Raw genomic sequence first — 15,114 nt, 5'->3', positions numbered from 1 at the left:
TGTGCTTCTTCATCTGGGCTCCATGTTTTCTAATAAGAAATCTGCTGTTGTTCAAATTGCTTTTTTTTCTAAAGGTAAACTTTTCTTTCTCTCTAACTTCTTTCAAGTGTTTTTCTTTATTTTTGCTTTTTAGAACTTTGACGATAATGTGCCTTTATATAGATTTCTTTGGATTTACCCTGTTTGGATCATATAGCTTCTTAAATCTATAGGCATATGTCTTTTGCCAAATTTGGTGAATTTTCATCCATTATTTTCTGCAAATATTTTTAGCTACTTTCCTCCAGGGACTCTAATGACGTAAGCATTAGATCTTTATTATTATGGTTCTTCAGGTCCCTAAGGCTCTGAACTTTTTTTTTTTTCCTGTCTATTTCCTTCTGTTATTCAGCTTGGGTAGTTTCTCTTGTTCTGTCTTCCAGTTCACTGATTCTTCCTCCATTCTGCTCTTGAGTTCATTCATTGAGTTTTGTATTTTGGTAACTGTATTTTCTAAGTGCTAAAATTTCCATTTGGTCTTCTTTTTTGTATTTATTTGCTGAGATTTTCTATATTTTCATTAATTTCAAGGTTGTTTATAATTGCTCATTGGATCATTTTCACCATGAGTGCTTTAAAATCCTTGTCAGGCTGGGCATAGTGACTCACACCTGTAGTCCCAGCACTTTGGGAGGCTGAAGCAGGATGATTGCTTTAGGAATTTGAGACCTAGAATTGCCTAGGAGTTTGAGACCAGCCTGGGCAACAAAGCAAGACCACATCTCTACAAAAAATACAAAAAGTAACCAGGTATAATGTGTACCTGTAGTCCCAGCTACTCCAGAGGCTAAGATGGAAGGATTGCTTGAGCCCAGGAGGTTGAGGCTGCAGTGAGCTATAATCATGCCACTGCATTCATGTCACTGGGTGGCAGCAAGGCCCTGTCTCAAAAAGTAAAAATAAAAATAAAAATAATACAATAAAATGCTTGCCAGATAATTCTAACATCTCTGCCATGTTCGTGTTTTTGGTCTATTGATTGTTTTTTCTCATTTAAGTTGATCTTAGCATAATGAGTGATTTCTAATTACATAATACTTTGGGTATTATGTTATAAAACTCAGGATCTTATTTAAATCCTTTGTTTTATGTGGCCTTTTCTGATACTACTCTAATAGGAGTGGGGGTGGGGGTCACTGCATCATGACTGCCAGGTAGGGGGTGAAAGTACAGTTTCCCCATTTGACCTGTATTGATCCTGGAGTGGGAGTGATCCTCACTACAACTCGGTGGGATAGGAGCTGCTGCCCCTTGTTGGGTCCCCACAGATACCACCCTGGCTGGGAGTGGCAGGAGTGCTTTGTCATTGTGCCCCATGTGGCCTCCGCTCACACTGTGGGGAGGAGTATCCTTGCTGCCCCTGAGTGGTGGTGAAGGTCCTGACACTTCACTTATCCTCTTCTGATAGGGGAAGGAAGGGTACCTCATTACTGCCAGGTGAATTGGAAGTCCAGGATCCCAATGTGGTCTTCATTGTCATCTTGTGGAAAAGGGACCTCATTACCCTCCAGTGGGGGTGAGAGTTTTGGCTTTCTCCTACTTCTTCTCTGATATCACTCTGCTCAGGGCATTTGGGAAAGTTATTATGGTCTGGGGAGTGTGGAAATATGGCCTCTCCATTCAGCTTTTGGTGGCAGGGAGTGAAGAAGCAGACCCATTTTTTTCTATGGTGTTTGGCTGGAGTAGAGTGGTCATTGTTTGAAAGCTTTTCTGTCTTTGTAGGCTGCCCTTTCCTTGTCATTTGTCTGGAGGGAGCAGAAATTTTATTTGGAGGGTTGGCCTTTCCAGGTGTTAGCCTGTCCACTATTCAGCCTGATATGTGCGGCAAATAAAAAACGCAGGGTTGTTCCTCAGGCCCCAGTGTCCCCATGTCCCTGTTAGTCTTCCATCTCCATCTTTCAGAACCTTCCTGTGGTTGTTCTGCATACACGGTCCAGGGTTTTCAGTTGCGCTAAGCGGCAGGAATATGGAAAAGTATTCCTACTCCGTCTTTCCAGATGCCAACGTTCCCCACTCCCCAAGTCATGTTCTTGTACCTAGTCTAGATTTTTCACATTCTTGTACTGGCTCTCCTTGAACCTTTAGGAATATTTACCATGTGTCTTCTGACAAAATTATATAAGGTAACAATAAATGTAAAATAAATATAACAACTGTGAGAGCCAAAAAATCCAGAAAAAGGAAATACATTTTCTCTTTGTTTCAATCAAGTATTTATCTGGGCAGTGCAGCATGCAACCGCCGCCTCCTGGGTCCATGCACTTCTCTTGCCTCAGCCTCCCAAGTTGCTGGGATTACAGACGTGTGCCACCACGCCCAGGTAATTTTTGCATTTTTAGTGGAGACAGGATTTCACCATGTTGGTCAGGCTGGTCTTGAACTCCAGACTTCAAGTGATCCACCCGCCTCGGCCTCCCAAAGTGCTGGGATTACAGGCGTGAGCCACCATACCTGGCCCCCAGACAATAACTTAAAAGCCAAAAAGAAATGGTTCCAGTAAATAAAAATGTTTGTTTTATTTTATTTATTTATTTATTTATTTATTTATTTATTTATTTATTTATTTATTTTTGAGACGGAGTCTTGCTCTGTCGCCCAGGCTGGAATGCAATGACATGATCGCAGCTCACGCCATTCTCCTGTCTCAGCCTCCTGAATAGCTGGGACTACAGGCACCTGCCACCATGCCCAGCTAATTTTTGTATTTTTAGCAGAGAAGGTGTTTCACCATATTGGTCAGGCTGGTCTCGAGTTCCTGACCTCAGGTGATCCACCTGCCTCAGCCTCCCAGAGTGCTGGGATTACAGATGTGAGCCACTGTGCCCGGCTGTTATTTTGATCAGATAATATTCTCTAAACTTACTTTTATTTTTGAGTAGCAGAGGAAAATGTAGCAGGACTTTCTAACAAGAGAAAATGTTCACATAGTCTTAATAGCTAACATCTGACTAGATACAAGATAGGTGGCAGGGCATCTGTCTCACCTAATTTCCAATATTGATGTCTCCGCGGCAAGGCATTTACATTTTTGCTTTCCTGAATTTTTAATTGAAAAGGAGATTGAAATCTAAATTAATGTTTTGGTAAAACAGCATCTAAATGATAATGAGCACACCTATTCTTTTGTTGTTAGGCAGTTGAGTATCACTTAGATGAAGATTAAACTGAGAAGTCTACAATGTGATTTTCTACTTAACTTTACCCTCCTAGACACTGCTCTGAAGATGAACTGGTTCTAGAACACACCCAGTGTTTTGAAAGCCTTTAGATCCAGACACTCATGATTTTTCATTTTTAATTGTTTATGCTTCATTTACATAATCATTGCTCTCACTGGTTTGGATGTTCTGAATTAATCGGATACTTTTAATATCAAACTAATTACTTAAAACAGAAGAAGATATAATTGTATACCACAAAATACAACTTCTTCACTTATGATATTGTAGTAGAGTCAGTGAAAGCTTTTGTTGGTCCTGTGGTTCATAAAGTACTTCATGCCAGACTCTGGAATATCTGTTGTTTATAAGAATTATTAAACTATCAAGACTTATTCAAGGTTGCTAATGGCACATAGTCCATAACTTAATTGGTTATAAACAGATGACACTGATACACTTCCTCTGAAAAAAGTAATAAAATTAAAGCTGTATAATTAAAAATTAGATAACAATGTACATACTCATAAATACCAGCAGATCAGGTTATCATACCATGGAAATAATGCAGAGTAAGTATGAAAAATTATAAAATCCATAAGAGGTAAGCAGTTTGTTGTTTGCAATTGGATGACACTAGGATCTTTTGAGAACAGTATTAAATGGATTTAATAAGTATCCAGGCATACCTGAACTTCCAATTGTGTTTTCTAATTAAACAAGATGAGATGCAGGAATAGTCTGTTCTGTACACGATGCTAGGTTTTGTGATAAGTATTACAAGCATGGATCATCCGATTTAATTTCACAATCTGTCTCAGAATTTAACTTTTGTTGTTGCTGGAGTGAATGCATTATTTTCTTTTTCCAAATTCTCCCAATAAGTAAGTTCCAAAATAAAATCAAGTTCTGCTGACTCCAGCATTGTCTGTTATGCTGAGTCTAGTCCAAGCTTTTTTATTTGCTATACAGTGGAAACAGTTATGATGCTCTCTGACAACAATAACAACAACAAAAATGCTTGGCTGTATCACTTCTCTCCCAAATCTGTTTTAGAAAAGTATGAACAAATTAGTAATTTTTATAAGAAAGATTTTTTAAGAAGGAGAAAAAGAAGAAGAAATCACCTGTAATTTTTAGTGTAACCAGCAAATATTCTTTCATTTATGGGCAGGTCTGAGTCAGAAATAGCAGTTCTTGGCCAGGTGAAGTGGCTCACGCCTGTAATCCCAGCACTTTGTGAGGCCGAGGCAGGTGGATCACGAGGTCAGGAGTTCAAGACTAGCCTGGGCAAGATGGGGAAACCCCTTCTCTACTAAAAATACAAAAATTAGCCAGGCATGTTGGTGGGTGCCTTGTAATCCCAGCTACTCAGGAGGTGGAGGCAAAGAATTGCTTGAACTTGGGAGGCGGAGGTTGCAGTGAGCCGAGATCCCACCACTGCACTCCAGCCTGGGTGACAGAGTGAGACTTTGTCTCAAAAAAAAAAAAAAAAAAGAAATAGCAGCTGTTTTGTATCCACTGGTGCCTTTCTCACAGTAATATTTTCCAAGTGCCAGTCAAGACCTTGCCCTTTTTCACATCCACTGTTTGCAAAAGTGCAAAGGCAACTGCTTCTGATCTAAACACATTCACCTGCCAGAGTTTACATCACGGTTAACAAGGACAAAATCTTTCTCTGCACCCTGAAAGACGCGTGGCCAAACTTTCATTCTAGGAAAACCAGCTGACTCCAGACTGGGGGCTGAGTCATAAGCTCCAGCCTCTTCTCTTTGTGAGATAAACTTGAAAACTTATATTATGAACATTTTACATACTAGTGGATGTGTAAGCTTTTCCAGGGCAAACATCACCAACTCTCCACAGAGTTAAGAGTTTCAATGATTAATGCAAGTACCTTTCATCAGAAACCTCTTGGAAGAGGTGCTTCCAAAAATCAAGGAAACCACAACTCAATCCATTAGTGGTTCTGACTTTTAGAGTGTAAGGGTCAATGACGTACCACCTAAAATGAAGACATAGACACCCTTGCCATTAAGTTCTTCATTGAAAATTCAATCTAAACTCGTCACTAATTGAGATTAACCAGACACATTATTGGCAGGAGAAAAGCAGGCAGAAAAAATGAAGAAATATATATTGAAGGCTATTATATGTATTTTTATCATTTAATTCTCATGACGATCCTGTAAGATTGATATTATTTTTCTACTTTGCCAATGAGCCTACAGTATCAGAGAGATTAAATAATTTGCCGAAATTTGAAAATTTGGTCACTTAGTAAACGACCAAAAATACAGAAACAACTTTAAGAGTTTTCAATTATTCAGCGTCTTCGACTGTGTTGACTGTGTTAGACACTGTACATTTAGTCCTTACATAACCCTGTAACTTATTTCTCATTTGACAGATGAGTAAGTTAAGCCTCAAAGGGGTTAAGTGATTCGTCCAGTCAGGACTCTGGGCAACCAAGAGTCTCACGGTGACCAAGTCACAACTCTGAGGGATGCTCTGCCTGACCCCAGAGCTCATTATTCCTCCACTAGGTCCCGCTGCTTTCTATCTGCGTGACTTCAAGACATACTGCTTGCCATGGTGTCACCATGATTCCCAGCTGCAAATGCTTGTAATAAAAAATATCAAGTGTAGAATCTCTGGGCTCTGTGTGGCAGCTCAACTTAATTTGAAAGCCACACATTATTTCTGAAAAAGAAATTTTGAGCAATTTGCTAGTAAAATATAAGGCGAAGAAGTGGGAATACAACTGGCATTGCCCGCTTCATGTTGATTTGTTGCTTCCAAGGCCGTTTATCATTCTGGGAAGAGGAGGGAGCTGTCGGTCTAGGGGAGCCCAGTGTGAATTTCAATCTAGGCTGCTCTCGGTGACCTAACTTTCTCATCTATAAATTATGTGATTTGATTTAATAATAAAACTAAGATCCTTCCGAGTTTTAGAAAAGGCTATTCACAATATCTTATGAACAAGTGCTGCTGTCATGCCATTTATAATGGGTTTCACTCTGAAATATATAATGTATAATAACCTTAGTATTCTTTAGTAAATTAACCACTCTTCTCCAAAAGAAGAAAAAGGAAAAACCCAAATTCCTTTCTAAACTTTAAAACACCCTGAGAAAATCACTTGAAGCTTTTTTTTGTGTACATGTCATTATTCATAAGACAAAGTTAATATTACAAACCTGATGCTTTAGGCAAGGGAAGGTACTCAATGTATGTTTTAAAGGCATCAGGTAGTAAGTCCAAAAACACTTTATCAATTTGGAACATTTCTATGGTAATGGTTTATCATTTCATTTAAAGAATTCCGAGATTAATTGTGGCTTCTTGAGTAGTTTGTTTTATCCCAGAATACAGTATTGTATGTACTTGCCAAGACACTGATAGCAGGTGACAATCAGACCTATGGCAGCTTATCTTTGAGCACAGAAAAGTGAGCATTAGATATGGAAAGTAGTAGTCAAATAGGTGCACTTACAGATATCACACAGAATCATTTAAGCAACACAAAATAAAAATTAATGAACTTCCTCTCTACATATTAATATGAAACATTCAAACAGAGAACAATTATAAAAAGTAACCAAAAAGTAGCCATTTAATCTTTTTATTTATTTCTGTGCTCTTGTGGGACTTACCCACTCAATACATTATTTATTGGGTGTATGAAGTCTACCATGAAGTATCCCTGAAGAATTTGGCAATAAAAGAATTCTGAGAGTTGAAGAATAAAATCAAGATATAATGAAATGGAAAAGAAATCCAGAAAGTCATCTTGGAAAGAGATGATGGCTGTTACACCAGTATGGTTTGATTGCAGCTGAACATTGACAGAATGTCTGCTTGGTCAAAAAGAAGAGGGTATGGCCATCCATGAAGACAGCAGCAGAAGCTGTGGCTGCTATTTCTAGAGCTGTCTGTAGCCATGTCAGCAACCAAAGAGTGTGTATTGCATAACAGAAAATAAATATTTGGTCTTTGTCCCTAGTTCCTGGCACAGAGCTCCTAAAATCCTTGAAATTTCCAGAATGATAAGGATGATAGAACCTCTTGTAAGACAAGAATGGTAGGAATAAGTTCCTATCAAGCCCCTATCAACCATACCTGAGTTTATGCTAATGAGGTGACTCTTCGTGGGCCCCTACATAGTGTTAGGATGGAAGCTGGTCACCAGAAAAACCAAAGTGCAATTAAAGAATTGAAATTGTCAGCCCATTCCTCAACATCTGGGGATGACAGAGGGGCTGAAGATTGAATCACCAATGGCTAATGATTTACTCAATCATGTTTATGTAATGCAACCTCCATAAAACTCCTGAAATGATGGTACAGAGAGCCTCTCCCTTGGGGAATGCATGAGGTACTGTTAAGGTGACATTCTTGGAGAGGTCACAAGAGCTCTGCATGGACTCCCCACTCCCCTTGCCCCCTGTTTCTCTTCCATTCGAGTGTTCTGAATTGTATCTTTCCTAATAAACCAGTAATTGTAAGTATTTCCCTGCATTCTGTGGGTTGCTGTAATGAATTATGAAAATGAAGAAGGATCATGGGAGCCTTTGGACTTATAGCCATGACAGACAGAACGGCAGGTACACTTGGGAGCTGATATCTAAGGCAAGGGCAATCTTCAGCTGAATCTGCTAACCTGTGGGGTCTGCACTAGCTCTGGATAATGAGTGTATTATTCTACTTGAGCTTTCATAACAAAAAATACCATAGACTGGGTGGCTTAAATAAAAAGCAATATATTTCCTCATAGCTCTGGATGCTTGAAGTCTAAGATGAAGGTGCCAGCAGGGTTGGTTTCTGGTGAGGACTCACTTCCTGGCTTGCAGACGGCTGCCTTGTCCCTGTGTCTTCAAGTGGGCTTTCTTTGGTGCATGCATGCAGGGAAGAGAGAGAGAGAGAGACAGAGACAGAGAAAGAGAGAAAGAGAGATATCTCTGGTGCTTCTTCTTATAAGGACACTAATCCTATCAGATCAGAGTCCCATCTTTAATAAGTTTTTTTACTCTACATACAGCTACACTGAGGGTTAGGGTTTCAATGTATGAATTGGCGAAGGGGCACAAACATTTAGTCCATAACAGCTAGTGTCTGAGAACTGGAGAATTGGTGTTGGAAAATATATTATATGTTTGATGTCACGGAAAAAACCACTCAGGATGGAAACAAGTTAGGAAAAAGCTCATCTTCAGATTGGAAAAACATGCCTATGGACTCTTTTGGTTTGAGGTATGGTGCAGGATTTAGTTTGGAAAGATAGGATGAGATCATGAGAACCTTAATTGCACTTCTGCTCTCATTACCATGGCCCATCCAATGCCTCAGCCTTTCAGTACTTTGACTTCTTTCTGCAAAAAGATTTTCTTCTCTCCACGTCAGCCGACATTCTCAGAGTCACTCCCTGGACTACTCACCCCTTGAAACTGATCCACCCCTGAGTATTCCACATACTGCCAGAGCTGCCTTGCCTTTCATGGCCTTGCTACTTTTTCCTAGTATGTGGTGTTTTGGCTACAGTGGGCCTTCAAGAAAGCCTCAGCTGTGTCCTAGTCACCCAACTTTCCCTTCCGCTCTCCTTGTTTCCATCTTTATCCAACTTTGATTCCATAGTCCTCCTTTTAGAGACAGTTTTGCCAATATCTGAACTGTCTTTTCCTTCTTTTCATCATAGCCTTCTGGAGAAAACCTGGATTAACCCTTCTATCTGCTTTCTTCCCATCTACTCTTCACCTTCACCACCGCTGCAAGAACACTGCAAAGCACACAGTGGTGTCACTGCAGGCTGAGGACCACCAGCTGAACCTGGACTCACCACACTGCATCTCTCCACCAATTCCAATGACCACTTCAGAATGTTTCCACTTTCCTCCAACCTACAACTCAACCTAACAACTCTCTCACTAAGCGAACACTTAACCTTCTACTTAGAAAAAGCTGAAGCTATCATTTGAAACACTCTTCACCGTCCAAACCTGTCACCGAACCTGTGTCTAGAAACACCCACATTCAACTAGGCATGGTGGCTCATGCCTATAATCCCAACACTTTGGGAGGCTGAGACGGGAGGATCACTTGAGCCCCAGAGTTCGAGACCAGCCTGGGCAACATGGCAAAACTCTGTCTCTACAAAAGATACAAAAATCAGCTGGGCATGGTGGCATGTGTCTGTAGTCCCAGGTACTCAGGAGTCTGAGGTGGGAGGATCGCTTGAGCCCAGGAGGCAGAGGTTGCAGTGAGAGGAGATTGTGCTGCTGCACTCCAGCCTGGGAGACACAGCAAGACTCTGTCTCAAAATTGGAGGAAACACCCACTTTGTTCCTGCCGTGTTTCAGCAGACTCCCTCTGCTATCCACGGGTAATCCCTGCACCAGTGTTTTAAGCCTCAGAGACCTGAAGTCATCAATTATTCTCTCTCTAGTATAATCCATGTCTATCAACCTTATTATTGCCATCTTCATTTAAACTCCCCCAACTAAATTACATAAATGATAACCAAAACCTTTCTTTTTCACACATCACTATCTAAACACTGTCCTTTTGCTTTGCTTGTGCTTTATAGAGAGCTTCTGGTGGACAAGTTGTTCATGAACTGTGCTGGTTCTTACAGCTCACATTTAGACCCTCTGCTCTTCTCAGCTCCCCTTGACTCTTTGTACTATCTTCCTAGACAATCTCGTCTACCCTTAACTACCTCTTTAAGCCAAATATTGCTTAAATAAGTATAGCCCAGATCCCACTCCTGAGCTCCAGTCAGCATATCCAGCCAAAAACTCTACTTGGATGTCTCAGAGGCATGTCAAACTCAACATGACCAACACTCACCCCACAATTTTAGCCTCTAAATTCTGCTCTTCTCTGAAAATTTCCTATTTCAATTTAACGATACTTTCATCTTTTCAGATGTGCAATTTCAAGTCTAGGGATCATGTCTGTGGCTTTTCTCTCTTTTACTGATAATCTCTAATCCATCACTGATTCCTATTGATATTCTCCCCTTAATAATTGTCAAATCCTTCCTCGTCTCTCCACTTTGGTTGGTAGTTGTTCCTAATTCTAACATCCATCATCTCTTAATTGGATTATCTTCTTGTACAGACTCTGGTCCACCTCCAGCTCATTCTCCATGCTGCAGGTAAAGTGACTTTTTTATTTTTATTTTTTCAAAACTCAAATCTAAGCTTTAGCAGGCCTCTAAATTCCTGCATGGTCTGGCCTCTCTGCCTCTGCCACTGGCCTCACTGTTTGGGCTCACACCATTCTCCTCTGCCCCTCTGCTCTTAGTCACATTAGACTTCTTAGCTTCCCATGTGATCCAGGCACCTTCCCATGCAGTGCCTTTCTCTGCCTGGGGGCTGTGCCTCTCCACCTGCCCCTCTCTCTACCTTTTAATCCTGCTTGTCCACTGATTAGTATTTCATGACTCCGTGCCAGAGGAGTCGCTTGTGCCCAGACGCCATTGTTAAATGTTCCCAAGTGCCATGTTTCTTTTCTCAGAACACTAACCTCACTTTGTAATCATGCACTCATTTGTAAAATTGTTTATGAATACCTCCTAAGAACATGGGCCATATTTGTTCTTCCCCCTCCATAGTATTTGGTACACAGTAAGCATTTAATAAACATTTTCTGGAAATGATAGCACCATCATAGAATGTGGCTGGGATTTTTCTCTAGAGAAGGAATTTTGCTATTGTTTTTCCATATGGGTTGGAGAGGGCAGTTTGAGAACTTTGGGGCTGAAGAGAGCAAGAGAGAAGATAGAAAAGAGCCCTCTAATCTGAGTAGGATAGGAGTTTCAACAACATGGTGGTAGAGAAATTGCCACTAACGGATAGTCTGTGATGGACCATGGCCAGTGCTCTTTGGGAGCGGTGATATCTGGTTGATTATTTTTCCCTTTCCTGTTTTGAAATTCCCTCGACAGATTTCCTGCAAACTAGTTAACCAGTACAGTCAAGTGACCCTCTTGTAAGGGAGAAAGAGGAAGGATACAGTGATGGTACTGAACTAGTGCTAGCTAAAGCAACATACAGGGATAGTAATAAGATGGCAAGCAGTGACTAACAAGGCAACTTGGGAGTAGTTTAGAGTGAGAGATAATAAATGACAAGCAGGACAAGAAATTATCAGAAATATTTGAGAGGTGGCTGAATTGTTTATAGTCACGCCATAGGGAAGCCATGAAGTATTTTAAATTTGGTTATTAAAAGGAAGGTGTGATCTCAGATTATAAAACTCAGAATAATCATATTATAAAAAGAGGAAGAATAGCTCAAGATTCATACATTGCTAGTGCCTGCTCATTTAGCCGATAGACTCAAGAATGTTATTCCATTGGCAACTGACACCATGGAGATGAATTCGTCAGACTCTCTTAAACTGATACCATTAAATATTCAAATCATTTATTGATTTTCCCTTGATCTGACTCCAGGCTCATCCAGCAAACTTTTGATTATATCTGGTTTTCCATAGGAGATAATCAGAAGACACTGCCCTTCAGTGTTTATGACAGTTCATTTCTCACTGTGAGTTAATACATCGATGTTCTGATTTTATCCATCAATCCCATGCATGCATTTATCCTTAGATAAAACTACTCTCCATTTGCGGTTGGAACCAACTTTCAAAGCTAACAGGTAGAGGACCTTGAAGTGTCTACCAAGGAAAAGCCATCCTCTGCAGCCTTGTCTAAATGGGGCCTTTCCCAAAGGCTCTTCCTCTTTCCCACATGAGTATTGTCTCTGTTCTTCTCCCCTGCGTACAAGGATCTGAGTTTAAAAAAATATATTTGTTATGAAAAGTATAAACGTGATCTCTTAATTTAAGAGTTTATGGCCCAGTTAGGAAGAAGAAACATCTTCACAAATAATTTCATTTATTAAAAATATTTATTAACTGAATTGTATTATGCAAGAAGTGATATAGAAAATAATCACTAAAATAAAATTATTTTTAAAATAAGGTAAAATAACTGCATGTGTGATTCAAAAGCAGTCAGTGAATTTCAGTTAAAGAAATCAGAAGAAGCTCCACAGAGGATATGAACATTTAATTTGACTTGAAGGAGGAGACAAATTTCACTAGGAAAGGATTTTAGGAGACCAGAGAGAACAAGAGTGGAGAGGAGAACAGGGTGAGTTCCGATTCTGCAAGAAAAACAAGACCCCTTGTCATGGGCTAAACTGTCTCCCTCCCCAACTCACATGCTGCCTGCCGTCCTAACCCCCAGTACCTCAGAGTGTTGCCTTATTTGGAAATAGTGTTGTTGCAGATGTGATTAGTTACATTAAAATAATGCCATTAGTGTGGGCCCTTATTCAGTATGTCTGGTAGGCTTATACAGAAAGGAATTTTAAACAAGAAAGATGCATACAAAATATGGCCATCTACAAGCCAAGGAGACAGGCCTGGAACAGATCTTGCCCTCACAGCCCTCAGAAGGAACCGGCCCTGCCAACACCTTGATTTTGGACTCCTGGCCTCCAGAACTGGGAGGTAATAGGTTTGTACTGAACTTGGTTATGGCAGCTCCAACAAACTAGTACACTATTCTCATAGGCGCTCCAGACATGGAAGTCCTGGAAAATAAGACCGGATAGGTATGTGGGTTGGTTTTAAAAAGGGTCATAAATGCCACACAAAGAATTTATTATTTTATTCTAAGTGTGGCAAAGGATAGAGAAATAACTGTTTACCAATCTCTTACCTGTTAACAAGTATTGCTAAACAACTTTATCCCATTTATTTTTCACAAGAAACCCTGGAGAAAGTGTTAATAACACAGATATGAACAGAAGCAAAAACCATCAGAGGTAAATTACCCAGTGGCGCTCAATAAATGTGCAGTTAGGTGAGTGAAGAAGTAACAACGCTCTGCCCTTGCTTGGGCTCAACCACTCCAAAGTCTTAGCACAGTATCCTCCACTTGGTAGGCATCCCATAATATCTCCTGAGCAGGTTGCCAAATGTCTTGACTCTTTCCAAAGTTCCCATAAATATGTGAGGAATAATAAATTTCCTACTATTTCAAGGTCAGTTTCTCAAAGAGGTAGATCCACTTCCCCCATTTTAATAGTAAGTTCACATGAAATAAAATAAGTTATATTTCAGACCGAAAAGCATATTTCCACAACTATAGCTCCATATGTGCCCTGCCTACGTGCCTTATCTTCTTTTTAAAGAACATCAATTCTTTGGTTTCTAATTCCTATTCTCCACTAGACACAGAATAGGGCCAAGTGGCAAGTCTAAGAAAAGGCTTGTCTTTGGTACCACCCCCCACATTCCTATGCATTCCGCATCTTCTCCTTTTCCAGCATTTGCCACCAGGCTAGGTAGAAACTGGGTGAAGGCTTGAGAAACCTTTTCTTTTGTCAGTAAAACACGTTTTACTAAAAGACTCCTCTATTCTATGTAAGCCCACTCTGCTGGATAGAAGGATAATGTACCGTCACCTAGATCTTGTAAATCCTGTTGTAATCAAACAAGAAGAGAAAGCCCTACCATCCAGAAAAGGAAAACCACTGGCTTTCTTACTCCTTTCTGAGAAACACGATGGAAATCTGTCCAATCCACACAAGCATTCCTGAATAGTGCTAGGGAGAGGGGCACCGGTGACAGATTAACACATAAATGCTCTTTAAAAGAACGAGCTTGAACCCATGCTGGGTCTGTTCTGAGGCTTCTCTGTACTGTGGAAGATTGATAGGGGTAGGTAACACCACATGAGAAACTAAGGAGGCTCTTGGACAAGAAAGAAATAATTCCTCCCAAAGGAAGCGAAAGTGGGGGTGCTCCAGGCAAGGTCAAAGGCTGGAGAGTGAAGGTGGATGTGAAGCCAGGGGTGCTGCCTATGGCCCAGATTTCCTGAGCCCTAGGGAAAGAAGACAGCCACACAAGAATGACAGAAGCCGAGAATTTTTCCAAATCACTCTGGCATCAGCATAAGGGTCACTGTGGCAGCCCCAGCACTCAGGCTGAGGCAGTCTGGTGCCTACGGGCAGGAAATGAGGCTGCAGCGGATGCCACAAGAGTCCCTGGGAGGCGGCTGCAAAGCCAGAATGCAGCCCTTGATCAAGCATCTCCTTTTTCCTTGCCCTGTAGGAGCTGCAACCACTTCAGCTGCGTCTTTCAGTCTCCAAGGACAAGAGCCTCTCTGGGCTTCTGTCTCACTTGCAATGAGCTGGAGCTCTCAGGAAGTCAGGAAAATGGTACACTTTTCCGGTAGACGTGAGCTCTTTCTTTTAGATCTCACGGAAGACCACCTCCTGGGGACGCCCAGAGCTGTTGAAGGGCTGCCTGAAGCCAAGTGCGCTCCAGAAGAGCAGGCAGGGGGTGACTAGACAAGGGCGAATTTGTTTGTGCCGGGAACTCCCTAACTCCCGCCGCACTGGGCTTGTTTTGTGGAACAGGCAGGCGCATCTCTCCACCTACTGACCTCCCCTCATTGCCCTTTCTCCATATCTGGTATGGCTAATCTCCCGCCATTCAAGTCTCAATTCATTTCAGCCTTTCAGAGCCACCCTTCCTGGCTCTCCACCCAACAACCGGCCCCTTCCGATGACAACTGCCTCTCTGGAATCTTCACATCACTTAGAAATATGGCATTTAAAAATGTATGTCTACTATATGTTGATTACTGCTGTTTATTATTGTGTTTTATCATGTTTCTCTCTTAGTGAATTTAAGCTCCAAGAAAAGAATAACCGTGCCTGTCTTTTTTTTCTTTTCTTTTCTATTTCTAGTGCCTAACGCAGTGTTGGGAAAAAGGCAAGCCCTAATTAAGAATTTGTTGGCCCTGTGAATTCTTTTTTCTTTTTTTGAGACGGAGTCTTGCTCTGTTGCCCAGGCTGGAGTGCAGTGGCGCGATCTCGGCTCACTGCAAGCTCCA

At 41.0% G+C, this 15,114-nt stretch overlaps 1 long non-coding RNA gene across 1 annotated transcript in view; it reads left to right on the top strand.

Annotated features, from left to right (window-relative positions):
• Nucleotides 1–10,869, top strand: part of LOC107976311 (uncharacterized) — a 57,131-nt gene extending 46,262 nt beyond the window's left edge. The window contains exon 6 of the long non-coding RNA XR_008536731.2: nucleotides 8,893–10,869. This is a non-coding gene — a long non-coding RNA (uncharacterized LOC107976311). The remainder of the gene's footprint in view (nucleotides 1–8,892) is intronic.
• Nucleotides 10,870–15,114: the final 4,245 nt, after the last annotated feature.

The sequence above is a fragment of the Pan troglodytes genome, chromosome 7 (genome assembly GCF_028858775.2).
Source record: "Pan troglodytes isolate AG18354 chromosome 7, NHGRI_mPanTro3-v2.0_pri, whole genome shotgun sequence".
NCBI lineage: Eukaryota > Metazoa > Chordata > Mammalia > Primates > Hominidae > Pan > Pan troglodytes.
The sequence above is the reverse complement of the archived record's forward strand: the minus strand, read 5'-3'. Positions and strand labels throughout refer to the sequence as shown.